The following is a 14,593-nucleotide window of genomic DNA, read 5'->3' as shown; positions in this document are numbered from 1 at the left end:
GACAGAAAACCAAACACTGCATGTTCTCAATCATAGATGGGAATTGAACAATAAGAACACTTGGACACAGGAAGGGGAACATCACACACCGGGGCCTGTTGTGGGGTGGGGGGCTGGGGGAGGGATAGCATCAGGAGAAATACCTAATGTAAATGACGAGTTAATGGGTGCAGCAAACCAACATGACACATATATACCTATTTAACACACCTGCACATTGTGCACATGTACCCTAGAACTTAAAAAACTTCTGAAGACCAAATACAAGCATATATGATAGATCATTATCTCTTGCAAGCAGAAACAACACAGGGAAAAACTTGCAATCATGCCCTACCTACCCACCAACTCTTTTCCATGGGCTTTCATTGATAATTCAAAGGACGTATGCCACAGGCAAGGGCAAGCCCAGGGAGGTGAAAACTCCTCCAGTGCACTCTGACCTTCACTGAGTGTTATAATGGCTCTCAGAAGGCTAGCAGCACATCAGTCAGATAAAGATCCCTCGTAAAGCTGAACATGAGGAAGAGGATTGTGAAACAAAGAGAAGTTACCATAAGCCCAAAAGACTGCCAGCAAAGCTATAAAGCATAAAGAGAATTCCAGAGTCACACCAGTGCTCTTGTTACCAGCAATTTCAAGGAGAAAGACATAACCTCACCCTGAAAACAATTAAATCCAGTGGCAAACTGAATCTAAATAAAACAGCAACAAAGCCAAAACCAGCCTCCCAAACTCATAGTCTAACAGAAAATGAATATACCTTTTTCCTGCATGTAAACATTATTTACTTCAATTATTATTTTTCTTGAACATACAATGTTTAACTAATAAAAAATTAAAAGACACTCAAAGAAACAAGAAAAATTGATTCTTGGACAAGAGGGTAAATAGCTCAGAGCAATATATTAAAAGGTGTCCAAGGTGTTGAAACTAACACAAAATGCTTCTAAAATAAGTATTATGTTAAAGGGTCTACTGGAAAAGGTAGACACATGCATTAACAAAGGAGATATCTCATTATGTAAATGGAAATTATAGAAACAACATAAAACAAGAAGATATATACAAATGAAAATGCTATAGTGAAAACTACAATATCAGAAAGGAAGAGGAAATTTGGTGAGCTTAACAGCAGGCTGGATACAGCAGAGGAAAATATCATGAATTTCAATAAAAGTCAAACAAAAAGGAACCAAGCAAATTAGATCTGTGGGATAATATTATAATATAGTATATGTGTAAGGGTCCCTGAGGGAAGCACAGAGAGAGTGTGGCAGAAGAAATATTTGGAGAAATCAGCTGTAAAGGTTTTTTAAATGATGAACGATATCAAGCCACAGAACTAAAAACTAAATTAAGCCCATGAAGGATAAATACAAGAAAAGGGTCCACACTTAAGCACACATAGTCAAACTGCTTAAAACCAAACATAAGGAGAAATTCTTTATAATTTTCAGAGTAGAGAAAAAGACACATTGCATAAAAGGATACAATGACAAGAATGTTGGCTTACTTCCTGATTGAAATGATGAAGCAAAAAACAAAATGGAGCAACATATTTGTAAAATGCCCAGGAGAAAAAAAAGCTGCCAACCAAGAATTTTATAAACAGCAAAAAATGTCCTCCAAAAAAGGCCAGCAAAATGAATACATTTTTAGACAGACAAAAACTGAGATAATTTATCTTTACCAGACATACAACACAAGAAATGCTAAAAGATGTACTTCAGGCTAAATGGAAATTAAATCTGATGGAAATTCACATCTGTAGGAAGGAATGAAAAGAAATAGAAAGGGTAAATATGTGGGTAATTACACAAGATATTTTAAAATTTTTTCTGTATTACTTATGTGTATATTACATTTCTTTAAAAGACTATTAACTTATTAGAAGGAAAAAAGTAACTGTGTATTGGGGCTTATAAAAATAGATCTATGAATAAAATAAATTAGTAAAATACAAGACTTTGAGGACAAAAACAGAAGGAGGAGCTAAGTAGAATTATCCTATTGTAAGGTACTTACAATATGAATAGTATAAAATTATTTGAAGATATCTTGTAATAAGTTAAAGATGCATACTGGAATCTCTCTAGCAACCACTAAAAATATAAAGATAATAAAATTAAACCAATAGAGGAGGTAAAATGAAATATTAAACACTTGAGAAATGCCAAAGAAGGAATTAAAAAAAAGTACAAAGGAACAAAGAACAGATGAGTCAAATAAAAAATAAATACCAAGGTGGTAAAGTGAAACATAAACACATGATTATGAATAAATGAATTAACACTGTCATTAAAATCAGAGATTGTCAGATTGAGTAAAGAAGTAGATCTTGGTCGAGTGAGGTGGCTCACACCTGTAATCCCAGCACTTTGAGAGGCTGAGGCAGATGGATTACCTGAGGTCAGGAGTTTGAGACCAACCTGACCAACATGGCAAAACCCCCTCTCTACTAAAAATACAAAAATTAGCCGGTGTGGTGGTGCATGCCTGTAATCCCAGCTACTTGGGAGGCTGAGGCAGGAGAATCACTTGAACCCAGGAGGCAGAGGTTGCAGTGAGCTGAGATCATGCCATTGCACTTGGGCCTGGGCAACAAAAGCGAAATTCCATTAAAAAGAAACAAAAAGTAGATCCCAATTACATAGAGTTTACAAACAGACCCTTAAAATATGAAGACAGGATGAAAACAAAAAAGTGGAAAACATCACAGCATAAAATCACTAAGCATAAGAAAGCTAGTGTTTAAGTAAATACCAAAGTATACTTCAAGAGAAAAAGCTTTGCCATTGATAAAAGGGAAGATTTTATAATGATACAAAAGTCAAATTATCAAGAACATATAAAATTATAATTGTGAGCACAACTAATAATAGGGCTTCAAAATATAAAAAGCAGGCTAGGTGTGGTGGCTCATGCTTATAATTACAGAGTTTTGGGAGGCCAAGGCAAGAGGATTGCTTGAGGTCAGGAGTTCAAGACCAGCCTGGACAACATAGCAATATCCTGATTCTACAAAAAAGTTTCAAAAGTTAGCCAGGCATGGTGGCACATGCTTGTAGTCCTACTTACTTGAGAGGCAGAAGTGGAAGGACTGCTTAAGCCTAAGAGTTTGAGGGTACAGTGAGCTATGATCACATCACTGCACTCTCCAACCTAGGCAGCAGAATGAGACCCTATCTCTCTTTCTCTATAGATAGATAAATAAATATAGATATGGATATAGATTTATTGGCTAATGTATATATATTGTATAGCTAACATACATTAACATATATATTAGCTCTATATATAAGAATTTAGAATGTGTGTGTGTGTGTGTGTGTATATATATGTGTATATATATATATATATATATGGCAAAAAAGGTACAAAACTAAAGAAAAAACTAGATAAATCCACAATCATAAGTATTTTGGCTTTTTCTGTAAACTGATACACTAATTAGATAATAGTAATGATATAGAAGATTTAAATAACAATATTGAAAATGGCCAACTAGAAACAGCTGTGGTCAGAGGTGCCCACCAAGAAGAATAAAAATGGCGAGTGAATCCTGCACCAGCAACTGAGGAATCCAGGTTCTCTCATTGGGACTGACTAGGCGGTTGACACAACCCATGTAGAGTGAGGAAAAGTAGGGTGGTGCAATGGCCCACCTGGGAGCTACATGGGACAAGAGAAACTCTTACCCCCAGCCAAGGAAGGCAGTGAGTGATCATGCTGCCCTGCCCAAGAAACCACACTTTTACCACAGATCTGTGCAACCCACAGATAAGAAGATCCCCCTCATGAGCTCATGCCACCAGGGCCTTGGGTCCCAAGAACAAAGCTGTGAAGATTCTCAGTGACCACTCGGCTGGAAACTGCCTAACACTACTGAGTTCGGAGGGTGGGAAGGGGTGGCGGGCAGCTGTCATCAATGTGGCTGCCTGCTGGTGGCAGGGAGACTGGACGGTTTGGACCCAGGAGGAATTCCCCAAAGGGCAGCACAGTGGCTGTGGCTGACAGTGGCCAGACTGCCCCTTAAGGCCAAACCCTGACCCATCCCTCTTCACTGAGCAAGGCTTCCCTGCAGGAATTTCAACAACTCCAGCCAGGGGGTTAGGGGTGGCCACGATCTCCATACATCAGCAGACTTAGTCTTTCCTCCTGCTGGCTCTGAGGAATCTGGGCAGTCCAGATGAGTGAGATTCCCCCCAGAGCAGCACAACCCCTCTAACAAGGGGCAGCCAGAGTGTTTCAGTAAGTGGGACCCAGATCCCATGCCTCCTGACTGGGTGAGAACCCCCCCAACAGGGGTTGCTAGATACTTTATACAGGAGCATTTCTGTCGTTATCAGGGCAGTGCCCCTCTGCAACGGAGATCTCAGAGGAAGGAGCAGGCAGCTATCTTTGCTGTTTTGCAGCCTCCATTGGTGACACCTTCAGGTGCAGGGGCAGGGTGGTACCTAGGTGAAACCAAAGCAGCCCTATGGAAGAGGGGCCTGACTATTAAAGGAAAAACAAATGGAAAACAACAACAACAACATCATCAACAAAAATGTCCCCACATAAACCCCATCCAAAGGTCAGCAGCCTCAAAGATCAAAGCTAGATAAACTCACAGAGATGAGAATCAGTGAAAAAATGTTGAAAACTCAAAAAGCCAGAATGCCTATTTTCTCCAAATGATTGCAACACCTCTCCAGCAAGAGCACAGAACTGGGTGGAGGCTGAGATGGATGAATTGACAGAAGTAGGTTTCACAAGGTGGGTAATAACAAACTTCGCTGAGCTAAAGAAGCATGTTCTAACCCAATGCAAGGAAGCTAAAAGCCACGATAGAACATCACAGGAGCTGTTAATCAGAATAAAGAGTGTAGAGAGGAACAGAAATGACCTGATGGAGTTGAAAAACACAACACGGGAATTTCACAATGCAACCACAAGTATCAATAAACAATTAGATCAAGCAGAAGAGAGAATTTCAGAGATTGAAGACTACCTTGCTGAAATAAGACAGGCAGACATAATTAGAGAAAAAAAAAAAGGAAAAGGAACAAGCAAAACCTCTGAGAACTATGGGATTATCTAACAAGACAGAACATATGACTGATTGGGGTATCTGAAAGAGATGAAGAGAATGGAACCAAGTTGTTAAACATACTTTAGAATATCATCCAGGAGAACTTCCCTAACCTAACAAGACAAGCCAACATTCAAATTCAGGAAATGCAGAAAATCTCAGTAAGATGAAAAGATCAACCTCAAGACACATAATCATCAGATTCTCCAAGGTTGAAATTGAAAAAAAAAAAATGTTAAGGGCAGCCAGAGAGAAAGACCAGGTCACCTACAAAGGGAAGCCCATCAGACTAACACTGGACTCTCAGCAGAAACCAAACAAGCCAGAAGATTTTGAGGGCCAATATTCAACATCCTTGAAGAAAAGAATGTCCAACTGAGAATTTCATATTTGGCCAAACTAAGATTCATAAGCAAAGGAGAAATAAAATCATTTTCAGAAAAGCAAATGCTGAGGAAGTTCGTCACTACCAGGACTGCCTTGCAAGAGCTCCTGAAAGAAGCAATAAATATGGAAAGAAAAAAACTGTTACCAGCTACTGCAAAACAAATTGAAGTACAAAGACCAATGACACTATGAAGCAACTACAACAACAGGTCTGCAAAATAACCAACTAGCATCATGATGACAGAACTAAACTGACACAGAACAATATTAACCTTAAATGTAAATGGTTGAAATGCTCCAATTAAAAGACACAGAATAGCAAGCTGGATAGAGTCAAGACCCATCAGTGTGCTGTATTCAAGAGACCCATCTCACATGCAAAGGCACACATTGGCTCAAAATAAAGGGATGGAAGAATATTTACCAAGCAAATGGAAAGCAGTAAAAAGCGTGGATTGCAATCTTACTTTCTGACAAAACAAACTTTAAACAAAGATAAAAAAAGACAAAGAAAAGCATTACATAATGGTAAGGAGTCAACGCAACAAGAAGAGCTAACTATCCTAAATATATATGCACCCAATACAGGAGCGCCCAGGTTCATAAAACAAGTTCTTAGAGACCTATGAAGAGACATAGACTCCCACACAATAATAGTGGGAGATTTTAACACCCCATTATCAACATTGGGTAGATCATTGAGATAGAAAATTAACAAAGATATACAGGACTTGAACTCACCTCTGGATCAAGTGGACCTGATAGAAATCTACAGAATGTTACATGCAAAAACAACAGAATATACATTCTTCTCAGTGCCACATGGCACTTACTGTAAAATCAATAACATAATTGGAAGTAAAACACTCCTCAGCAAATGCAAAATAACTAAAATCATAACAGTCTTTCAGACCACGGTGCAATAAAATTAGAACTCAAGATTAAGAAACTCACTCAAAACTACACAACTATCTGGAATTTGACAACCTGCTGCTGAATGACTCCTGGGTAAATAATGAAATTAAGACTGAAATCAAGAAGTCTTTGAAATCAATAAGAACAAAGAGACAATGTACCAGAATCTCTGGGACGCAGCTAAAGAAGTGTTAAGAGAGAAATTTATAGAACTAAATGCCCACATCAAAAAGCTAAGAAGATCTCAACTCAACACCCTAACATTACAACTAAAAGAACTAGCAAACAAAGCCCAAAGCTAGCAGAAGACAAGCAATAACTAAGATCAGAGTGGAACTGAATGAGACAGAAACACAAAAAAACCTTTGAAAAAAATCAACGAAGCCAGGATCTGGTTTTTTTTTTTTTTGAAAAAATTAATAAAATAGGCCAATAGCTAGACTAATAAAAAAGAAAAGAGAGAAGAATCAAATAGACACAGTAAAAAATGATAAAGGGGATTTCATCACTGAACCCACAGAAATACAAACAACCATCAGAGAATATTATAAATACCTCTATGCAAGTAAACTAGAAAATCTAGAAGAAACAGATAAATTTCTGAACACATCTACACTCCCACGACTGAACCAGAATAAGTGGAATCCCTGAATAGACCAATAACAAGTTTTGAAACTGAGGCAGTAATAAATGGCCTAGCAACCAAAAAAAGCCCAGGACCAGATGGATTTACAGCTGAATTCTACCAGAGGTACAAAGAGGAGCTGGTACCATTCTTTCTGAAACTATTCCAAACAACTGAAAAAGAAGGACTGCTCCCTAAATCACTTTATGAGACCAGCATCATCCTGATACCAAAACCTGGCAGAGGTACAACAACAAAAAAGAAAACTTCAGGCAAATATCCTTGATAAACATCAATGCAAAAATCCTCAATTAAAATACTGGCAAACCGAATCCAGCAGCACATCAAAAAGCTTATCCACCACAGTCAAGTTGGCTTCATCCCCAGGATGAAAGACTGGCTCAACATACACAAATCAGTAAATGTAATTCATCACATAAACAGGTCCAAAGACAAAAACCACATGATTATCTCAATAGACACAGAAAAGGCCTTCAATAAAATTCAACACCCCTTCATGTTAAAAACTCTCAATAAACTAGGTATCGATGGAAAATAACTCAAAATATTAAGAGCCATTTATGACAAACTCACAACCAATATTATACTGAATGGGTAAAAGCTGGAAGCATTCCCCTTGAAAACCAGCATAAGAAAAGGATGCCCTCTCTCACCACTCCTATTCAACATAATATTGGAACTTCTGGCCAGGACAATACGGCAAGAGAAAGAAATAAAGCGTATCCATATAGGAAGAGAAGAAGTCAAACTGTCTGTTTGCAGATGACTCAATCCTCTATCCAGAAAACCCCATTGTTTCAGCCCAAAATCTTCTTAATTTGATAATCAAGTTGAGCAAACTCTCAGGATACAAAATCAATGTGCAAAAATCACAAGCATTCCTCTACACCAACAATAGACAAGCAGAGAGCCAAATCAGGTAGGAACTCCCATTCACAATTGTTACAAGGAGAATAAAATATCTAGGTGTAGCTAACAAGGGAAGTGAAGGAGCTCTTTAAGGAGAACTACAAACCACTGCTCAAGGAAATCAGAGAGGACATAAACAAATGGAAAAACATTCCATGCTTATAGATAGGAAGAATCAATATGGTGAAAATGGCCATACTCCTCAAAGCAATTTATAGATTCAATGCTATTCTCATTATACTGTCATTGGCATTCTTCACAGAATTAGAAAAAACCACTTTAAAATTCATATGAAACCAAAAAAGAGTCCATATAGTCAAGACAATCCTAAGCAAAAAGAACAAAGCTGGAGGCATCACACCTTCAGAGAGAGGGAGAATTCAAACTATACTACAAGGTTACAGTAACCAAAACAGCATGGTGCGGGTACAAAAACAGACATATAGACCAATGGAACAGAACAGAGATCTCAGAAATAAGACTGCACATCTATAACCATCTGATTTTTGACAAACCTGACAAAAACAAGTAATAGGCAAAAGATTCCCTATTTAATAAATGGTGCTGGGAAAACTGGCTAGCCATATGCAGAAAATTGAAACTGGATCCCTTCATTACACCTTATACAAAAATTAACTCAAGATGGATTAAAGACTTAAATATAAAACCCCAAACTGTAAACACCCTAGAAGAAAATCTAGGCAATACCATTCAGGACATAGGCACAGGCAAGATTTCATGACAAAAACATCAAAAGCAATTGCAACAAAAGCAAAAATTGAGAAATGGGATCTAATTAAATTAAAGAGCTTCTGCACAGCAAAATAAACTAACATCAGAGTTAACAGATAATCTACAAAATGGGAGAAAAATTTTGCAATCTACCCATCTAATGAAGGTCTACTATCCAGAAATTACAAGGAACTTAAACAAATTTACAGGAAAAAATTAAAATGACCCCATTAAAAAGTAGGCAAAAAACATGAACAGACACTTTGCAAAAGAAGACATTTATGTGGCCAGCAAACATATGAAAAAAAGCTCAACATCACTCATCATTAGAGAAATGAAAATCAAAACTACAATGAGATGCCATCTCAGGCCAGACAGAATGGTGATTAAAAAGTCAAGAAACAACAGATGCTGGCAAGGCTGTGGAGAAATAGAAACACTTTTACACGGCTGGTGGAAATGTAAATTAGTTCAACCATTGTAGAAGACAGTGTGGCAATTCCTCAAAGACCTAGAGACAGAGATGCCATTTGACCCAGCAACTGCATTACTGGGTATATACCCAAAAGAATATAAATCATTCTATTATAAAAATACATGCACGCATATGTTCATTGCAACACTACTCACAATAGCAAAGACATGGAATTAACCCAAATGTCCAACAATGATAGACTGGATAAAGAAAATGTGATACATATACACCATGGAATACTATGCAGCATAAAAAGAAACAAGATCCTATCCTTTGCAGAGACATGGATGGAGCTGGAAGCCATTATCTTCAGCAAACTAACACGGGAACAGAAAACCAAACACAGCAAGTTCTCACTTTTAAGTAGGAGCTGAACAATGAGAACACATGGACACAGGGAGGGGACCAACACAGACTGGGGCCTGTCGTGGGGGCAGAGGGAGGGAGAGCATCAGGATATATAACTAATGCATGTGGGGGTTAATACCTAGGTGATGGGTTGATAGGTACAGCAAACCACCATGGTACACATTTACCTAGGTAACAAACCTGCACATCCTGTACATGTACCCTGCAACATAAAATAAAAAAAAAAAAACAACAATATTAACAAACATGATCTAATTGGCATCAATAGAGCATTACATCCAAGTGCAAAATGCTCAATTTTTTAAGTATCTATAGTATGTTCACCAAAATAGATCATATGATAAGCTATAAATTAATTCTCCACAATTTTAGAAAGATTGAAAGCATAAAAAGTAATTTCTATGACCACAAACAAATTAAAAATGAATAGATAGGAGTGATGTCAGAAGACATGGCAGAGTAAGAACCCCTGAAAATCCTCTCCTTATAAAAACAACAAGATCACAGGCAAAAATTGTCAAAATCAACATTTTCAAAATTTTGGAAATTAACAACTTACAAAAATTCTGGAAGTGTTTATTCAAGAGAAACAGCTGAAACTCAGTAAGTAAAGTAATCCTTGTGCTGTTTTAACTTGCCCAAATTCTATCCCCTTCTCCTCGGCCCTGTAGTAGTCTTGAAAACCAATAGCCTAAAATAATGGTGAAAATCGGCAGTCTAGAAGCCCCTGGAGGGATTGTAATAGGACTTCCACCAAAGCTCAATTTCCAGTCATTTGACATGGACCTATCTGGCTGCTCCCTGGAAAATGAAAATCCCACTCACAAGGCTTTTCTTCATTTAATTTTCCCCAGAGGTCACTCTGTGGGAATAGCTTTTCCCTGGGGGTGTTTATAAAAAGCAATCAAAATTTCCCTAGTGATTGTTTAGTTTTGCAGCTGCCTAAGGTGGTGATAACAGTTCGGGCAATGAGCTAATAAAAAAATCTTAAAAAGAAAAGACGGAGAATGAAATGTTCATAAAGACACTGGTAAGATTTTTGCTAGGCCAGAAAAAAGAAAAGACACTGAAAAGCTGAAACAAATTCCTGGGAATCTAGAAGGCCAGGTGTGTATGCAGGGCCGTGTGTATGCTCAGGGAAAACCTGAGAAGGCCCCAAACTCTCACACCTGACCTTGAAGCTATGAACAATCAGGAAGTAAAGGAAAAGGGTGGAGCTGTCAACTGCCTGCCTGAGCGTTGAAGGTGTCCTTCAACACACACATAGACTCTAGGCAAAGACTGGTAGACTTATTGGCTCCCAAGACTTAAGGAAATCTCTGTCCAGTTATTACAGTCCATTAAACTATCCAAGCACCAAGGAGAAATTTCAGTGGCCACACTCGAAGATGAACACATATTAACTTTACCAAATTAGTCTAGAAAAGTTTCTAAACAACAGAAAAGCAACAATAATGACAACAACAAACTGCAATAACAACAAAGCCAGTAGGCATATATATTCAGAATTGCCACATTACATTATTTAAAATGCACAGTTTTCAGTAAAAAGTAACTATGAGATATGGAAGCATCAAGGAAATATGTTCTACACATGGGGAAAGAGAGGAAACAGTGAATAGAAACTGTTTCTGAGGAAGCCTAGAAGTTGGACTTACTAGGCAAGAACTTTAAATGAGGTTTATATGCTCGAAGAGCTAAAGGAAATTGTGTATAAATAACTAAGGCAAAGTATGAAAATTATGGCTCACTAAATACAGAATGCCAACTAAGATGTATGTTTTTTAAAAAGACATAGCAATTCAGGAATCTAAAAGTATAATAAGAGCAATGAAAAATGTATTAGAGGGGCTTATATTCGTTTATTATGGCTGACATAACAAAATACCACAGGTTGGGTGGCCTAAACAATATAAATTTATCTTCTCACTGTTATGGAAGCTAGGAGGCCAGGAAGAAGGTGCCAGCAGAATTGATTTCTCCTGAGGCCCCTCTCCTGGTATCATTTTCTGTATTTTTCTGTGCTGCTATAACAGAATACCTGAGACTGAGTAATTTATAAACAATAAAAATTAATTTTCTCACAGTTTTGGAGGCCAGGAAATTCAAATCTACCCTTATTGGGTTCTCTCAGCTTTTTAAAAAACTTCTTTATCTATGCACCTGGCCAACAGATGGCAAGATGCAACAACTTGGATTCTGCATTGGAGATATGCAGCTATTTTGCTTAACCTTTTGCTAAGTTACACAATTCAGCACGAATTTAACAGAAATCTCAGAACTGGGGTAACTGGCCTGGGCATAGCTTTAATCTTAAGGTGATACTGCTGTTCATACATATGTCTTCTTTGGGAACCTCACGTGGGTAGGTGAAGGCTGGAGAGGATGCAACTGGCAGGGCATGAATCAAATATTCCTAAGACTTGTGGCCAAATATCATCAGTATTAATTTTCTAGGGCTGCATAACAATGTGCACAAATTTTGTGGTTTAAACAGGAGAAGTTTATTGTCTCACAGTTTTGGAGGCTGAGTCTGAAATCAAGGTGTCAGTAAGGTTGGTTTCTTCTGATGGCTGTGAGAAAGAATCAGTTTCAGGCCCTTCTACTTCTGGTAGCTTTAGGAATCTTTTGGCTTGTAGATGGTGTACTCCCTGTTTCTTCACACTGCCTTCCTTCTGTGTGTATCTGTCTTTTTCACTTGTTTTTTTTTTTTAAATTTTAATACATAAGAACACCAGTCATATTGGATTAGGTGCCCATCTTTCTTCTGTATGACTTTATCTTAATTAATTATGTCTGCAATGACCCTATTTCCAAATAAGTTCACAATCAGAGGTATGGGGGTTAGGATTTTAACATATAAATTGGGGCTGGGGGGGTGCAGGCACAGTTCAACCCATATAGTCTGCCATTAACATCAGAGCAAATTGTTGCTGCTTTTGGCTTTCTCCTATCAGCTCTTCTGGTCTTCTCTCTTGCTTAGTACCCTACCATAGCCACTTCAGCATCTGACATTTTTAAACTTGTGGCATGCTTTTAGTTTTGCAAATATATCATGTTATTTTATACCTCTTTGCATTTTATTTCTGTACTTTTTTTTTCTGGAATGCCCCTTTATACCTTATACTTGGCTTCACTTATCTCAGGAGTAATGTACAAGGTCATCTCCTCTTTGAAGCCTTTCCTGACCACATTTATAGCTTTATTACCTTTCAACTCTATTGTCCAGGTAGAACTTGACTCATTTTTATCCCAATTTTTCTGCTCTTACACTTATTATAGAACATAAAACCCTTCTGCACTATTTTTTTCTTTGAATGTTTTCCCCTTCTAGAATACAAGCACCTTAAGGTCAAAGTTTCATGAACTATTTCCCTTTGTTTCCCTGAAATTTAGAGCAATTTCTGACACATGTAGGTGCTCAACAGATTTTTTTAGGAATTAAAAATTATTATTTATAGGAAAGGCATCATGTCTAAGAGTCATTTTTTTTTGAGGCGGAGTCTCGCTCTGTTGCCCAGGCTGGAGTGCAGTGGCGTGATCTCAGCTCACTGCAAGCTTCGCCTCCTGGGTTCACGCCATTCTCCTGCTTCAGCCTTCCCAGTAGCTGGGACTAAAGGCATCCGCCACCATGCCTGGCTAATTTTTGTATTTTTTGTAGAGACAGGATTTCACCTTGTCAGCCAGGATGGTCTCAATCTCCTGACCTCGTGATCCGCCTGCCTCAGCCTCCCAAAATGCTGGGATTTTTTAAAATGTGTATTTTAGTGCCAATGAAAGTCTGAGAAAAGTCATTTAGGGTATGTGAGAAGGTGAAAAAGAATTTTAGAATTCTAGTTGACTGGGATGTGGAAACCCCTTTACTCGCACTCTGTATCCAACATCAGGCATTGAAAATAGTGTTCCTTTTCATCATTTGCCCAGAATCAGTCTTGGTAACTACCTACTAATGAGTATATTAAACAACAACAACAAAAATGTATGCATATGACCAAACTAACAATGTGGCCCCTAGAGTTTGAAAGGAAAGGACTCACTAAGTTCATGCCATATCTGGTTTCCTTCATACTCTTCAAAATACAATGGCCAGAAGCATATTAACACAAAAACATCTCCTATAAATGATATTTAATTATTTATTGTAAAATTAAACAGCACTGAGTAAAACTTTTTGAAAGTATGAAGAACAATTCTTAAATAAGTCAAAATGCCAATAATAAATAACTGGGATGTGGGAGTGGATGGAAATTAATGTAGATTCCTTACATTGCTGTAGTCCAAGGTAAACCAGGGTTTCCATTAGGCTTAGCAAAGTCTAGGGCATTATGCCTTTCATTTGTTTTTATTTTTTTAATTTTTAAATTTTAAAAACTTTTTTATCAAGGTGGAATATACATAACAAAAAATCCACCATTTTAAGGTGTAGAATTCAGTGGCATTTGGTACATTCACAATGTTATGCAACCATTACCTCCATCTAGTTCCATCACTTTTTTCATGATCTACAAGAGACCTGTCAAGCAGATACTCCCCATTTCTCCCTCCCCCAACCCTTGGCAATGAATAATTTGTTTTTTTCTCTATGGGTTTACCTATTTTGCATATTTCATGGAAATAGAGTAAACCAATATGTGAAATTTTGTGTCTGACTTCTTTCACTCAGCATTTTTCCAAGGTTCATTCATGTTTTCACATGAAGTAGTACCTCAATCCTTTTTATAGCTGAGTAATATTCCATTGCATGGATATACCACATTTTATTTACCCATTCATAAAGTAATGGACATTTGTGCTATTTCCACCTTTTGGCTATTGTGAAAACTGACTAGGGACATTAATGTATAAATATCTGTTTGAATTACCTGTTTTCAGTTTTTAGTGTATATAACTAGGAGTGCCATGGCTGGGTCACATGGAAATTCTGTTTAACTTTTTGAGGAACTGTCAAATTGTTTTCCACAGTGACTGCACCATTTCACATTCTCACAAGCAATGTACAAAAGTTCCATTTTTCCACATCCTTGCCAATGCTTGTTTCTTTCCATATTATTATTATTATTGCCATCATAGTGGGCATAAAGTA

Source organism: Pan troglodytes, chromosome X (genome assembly GCF_028858775.2).
Source record: "Pan troglodytes isolate AG18354 chromosome X, NHGRI_mPanTro3-v2.0_pri, whole genome shotgun sequence".
NCBI lineage: Eukaryota > Metazoa > Chordata > Mammalia > Primates > Hominidae > Pan > Pan troglodytes.
Note: the sequence above shows the minus strand (reverse complement) of the source record.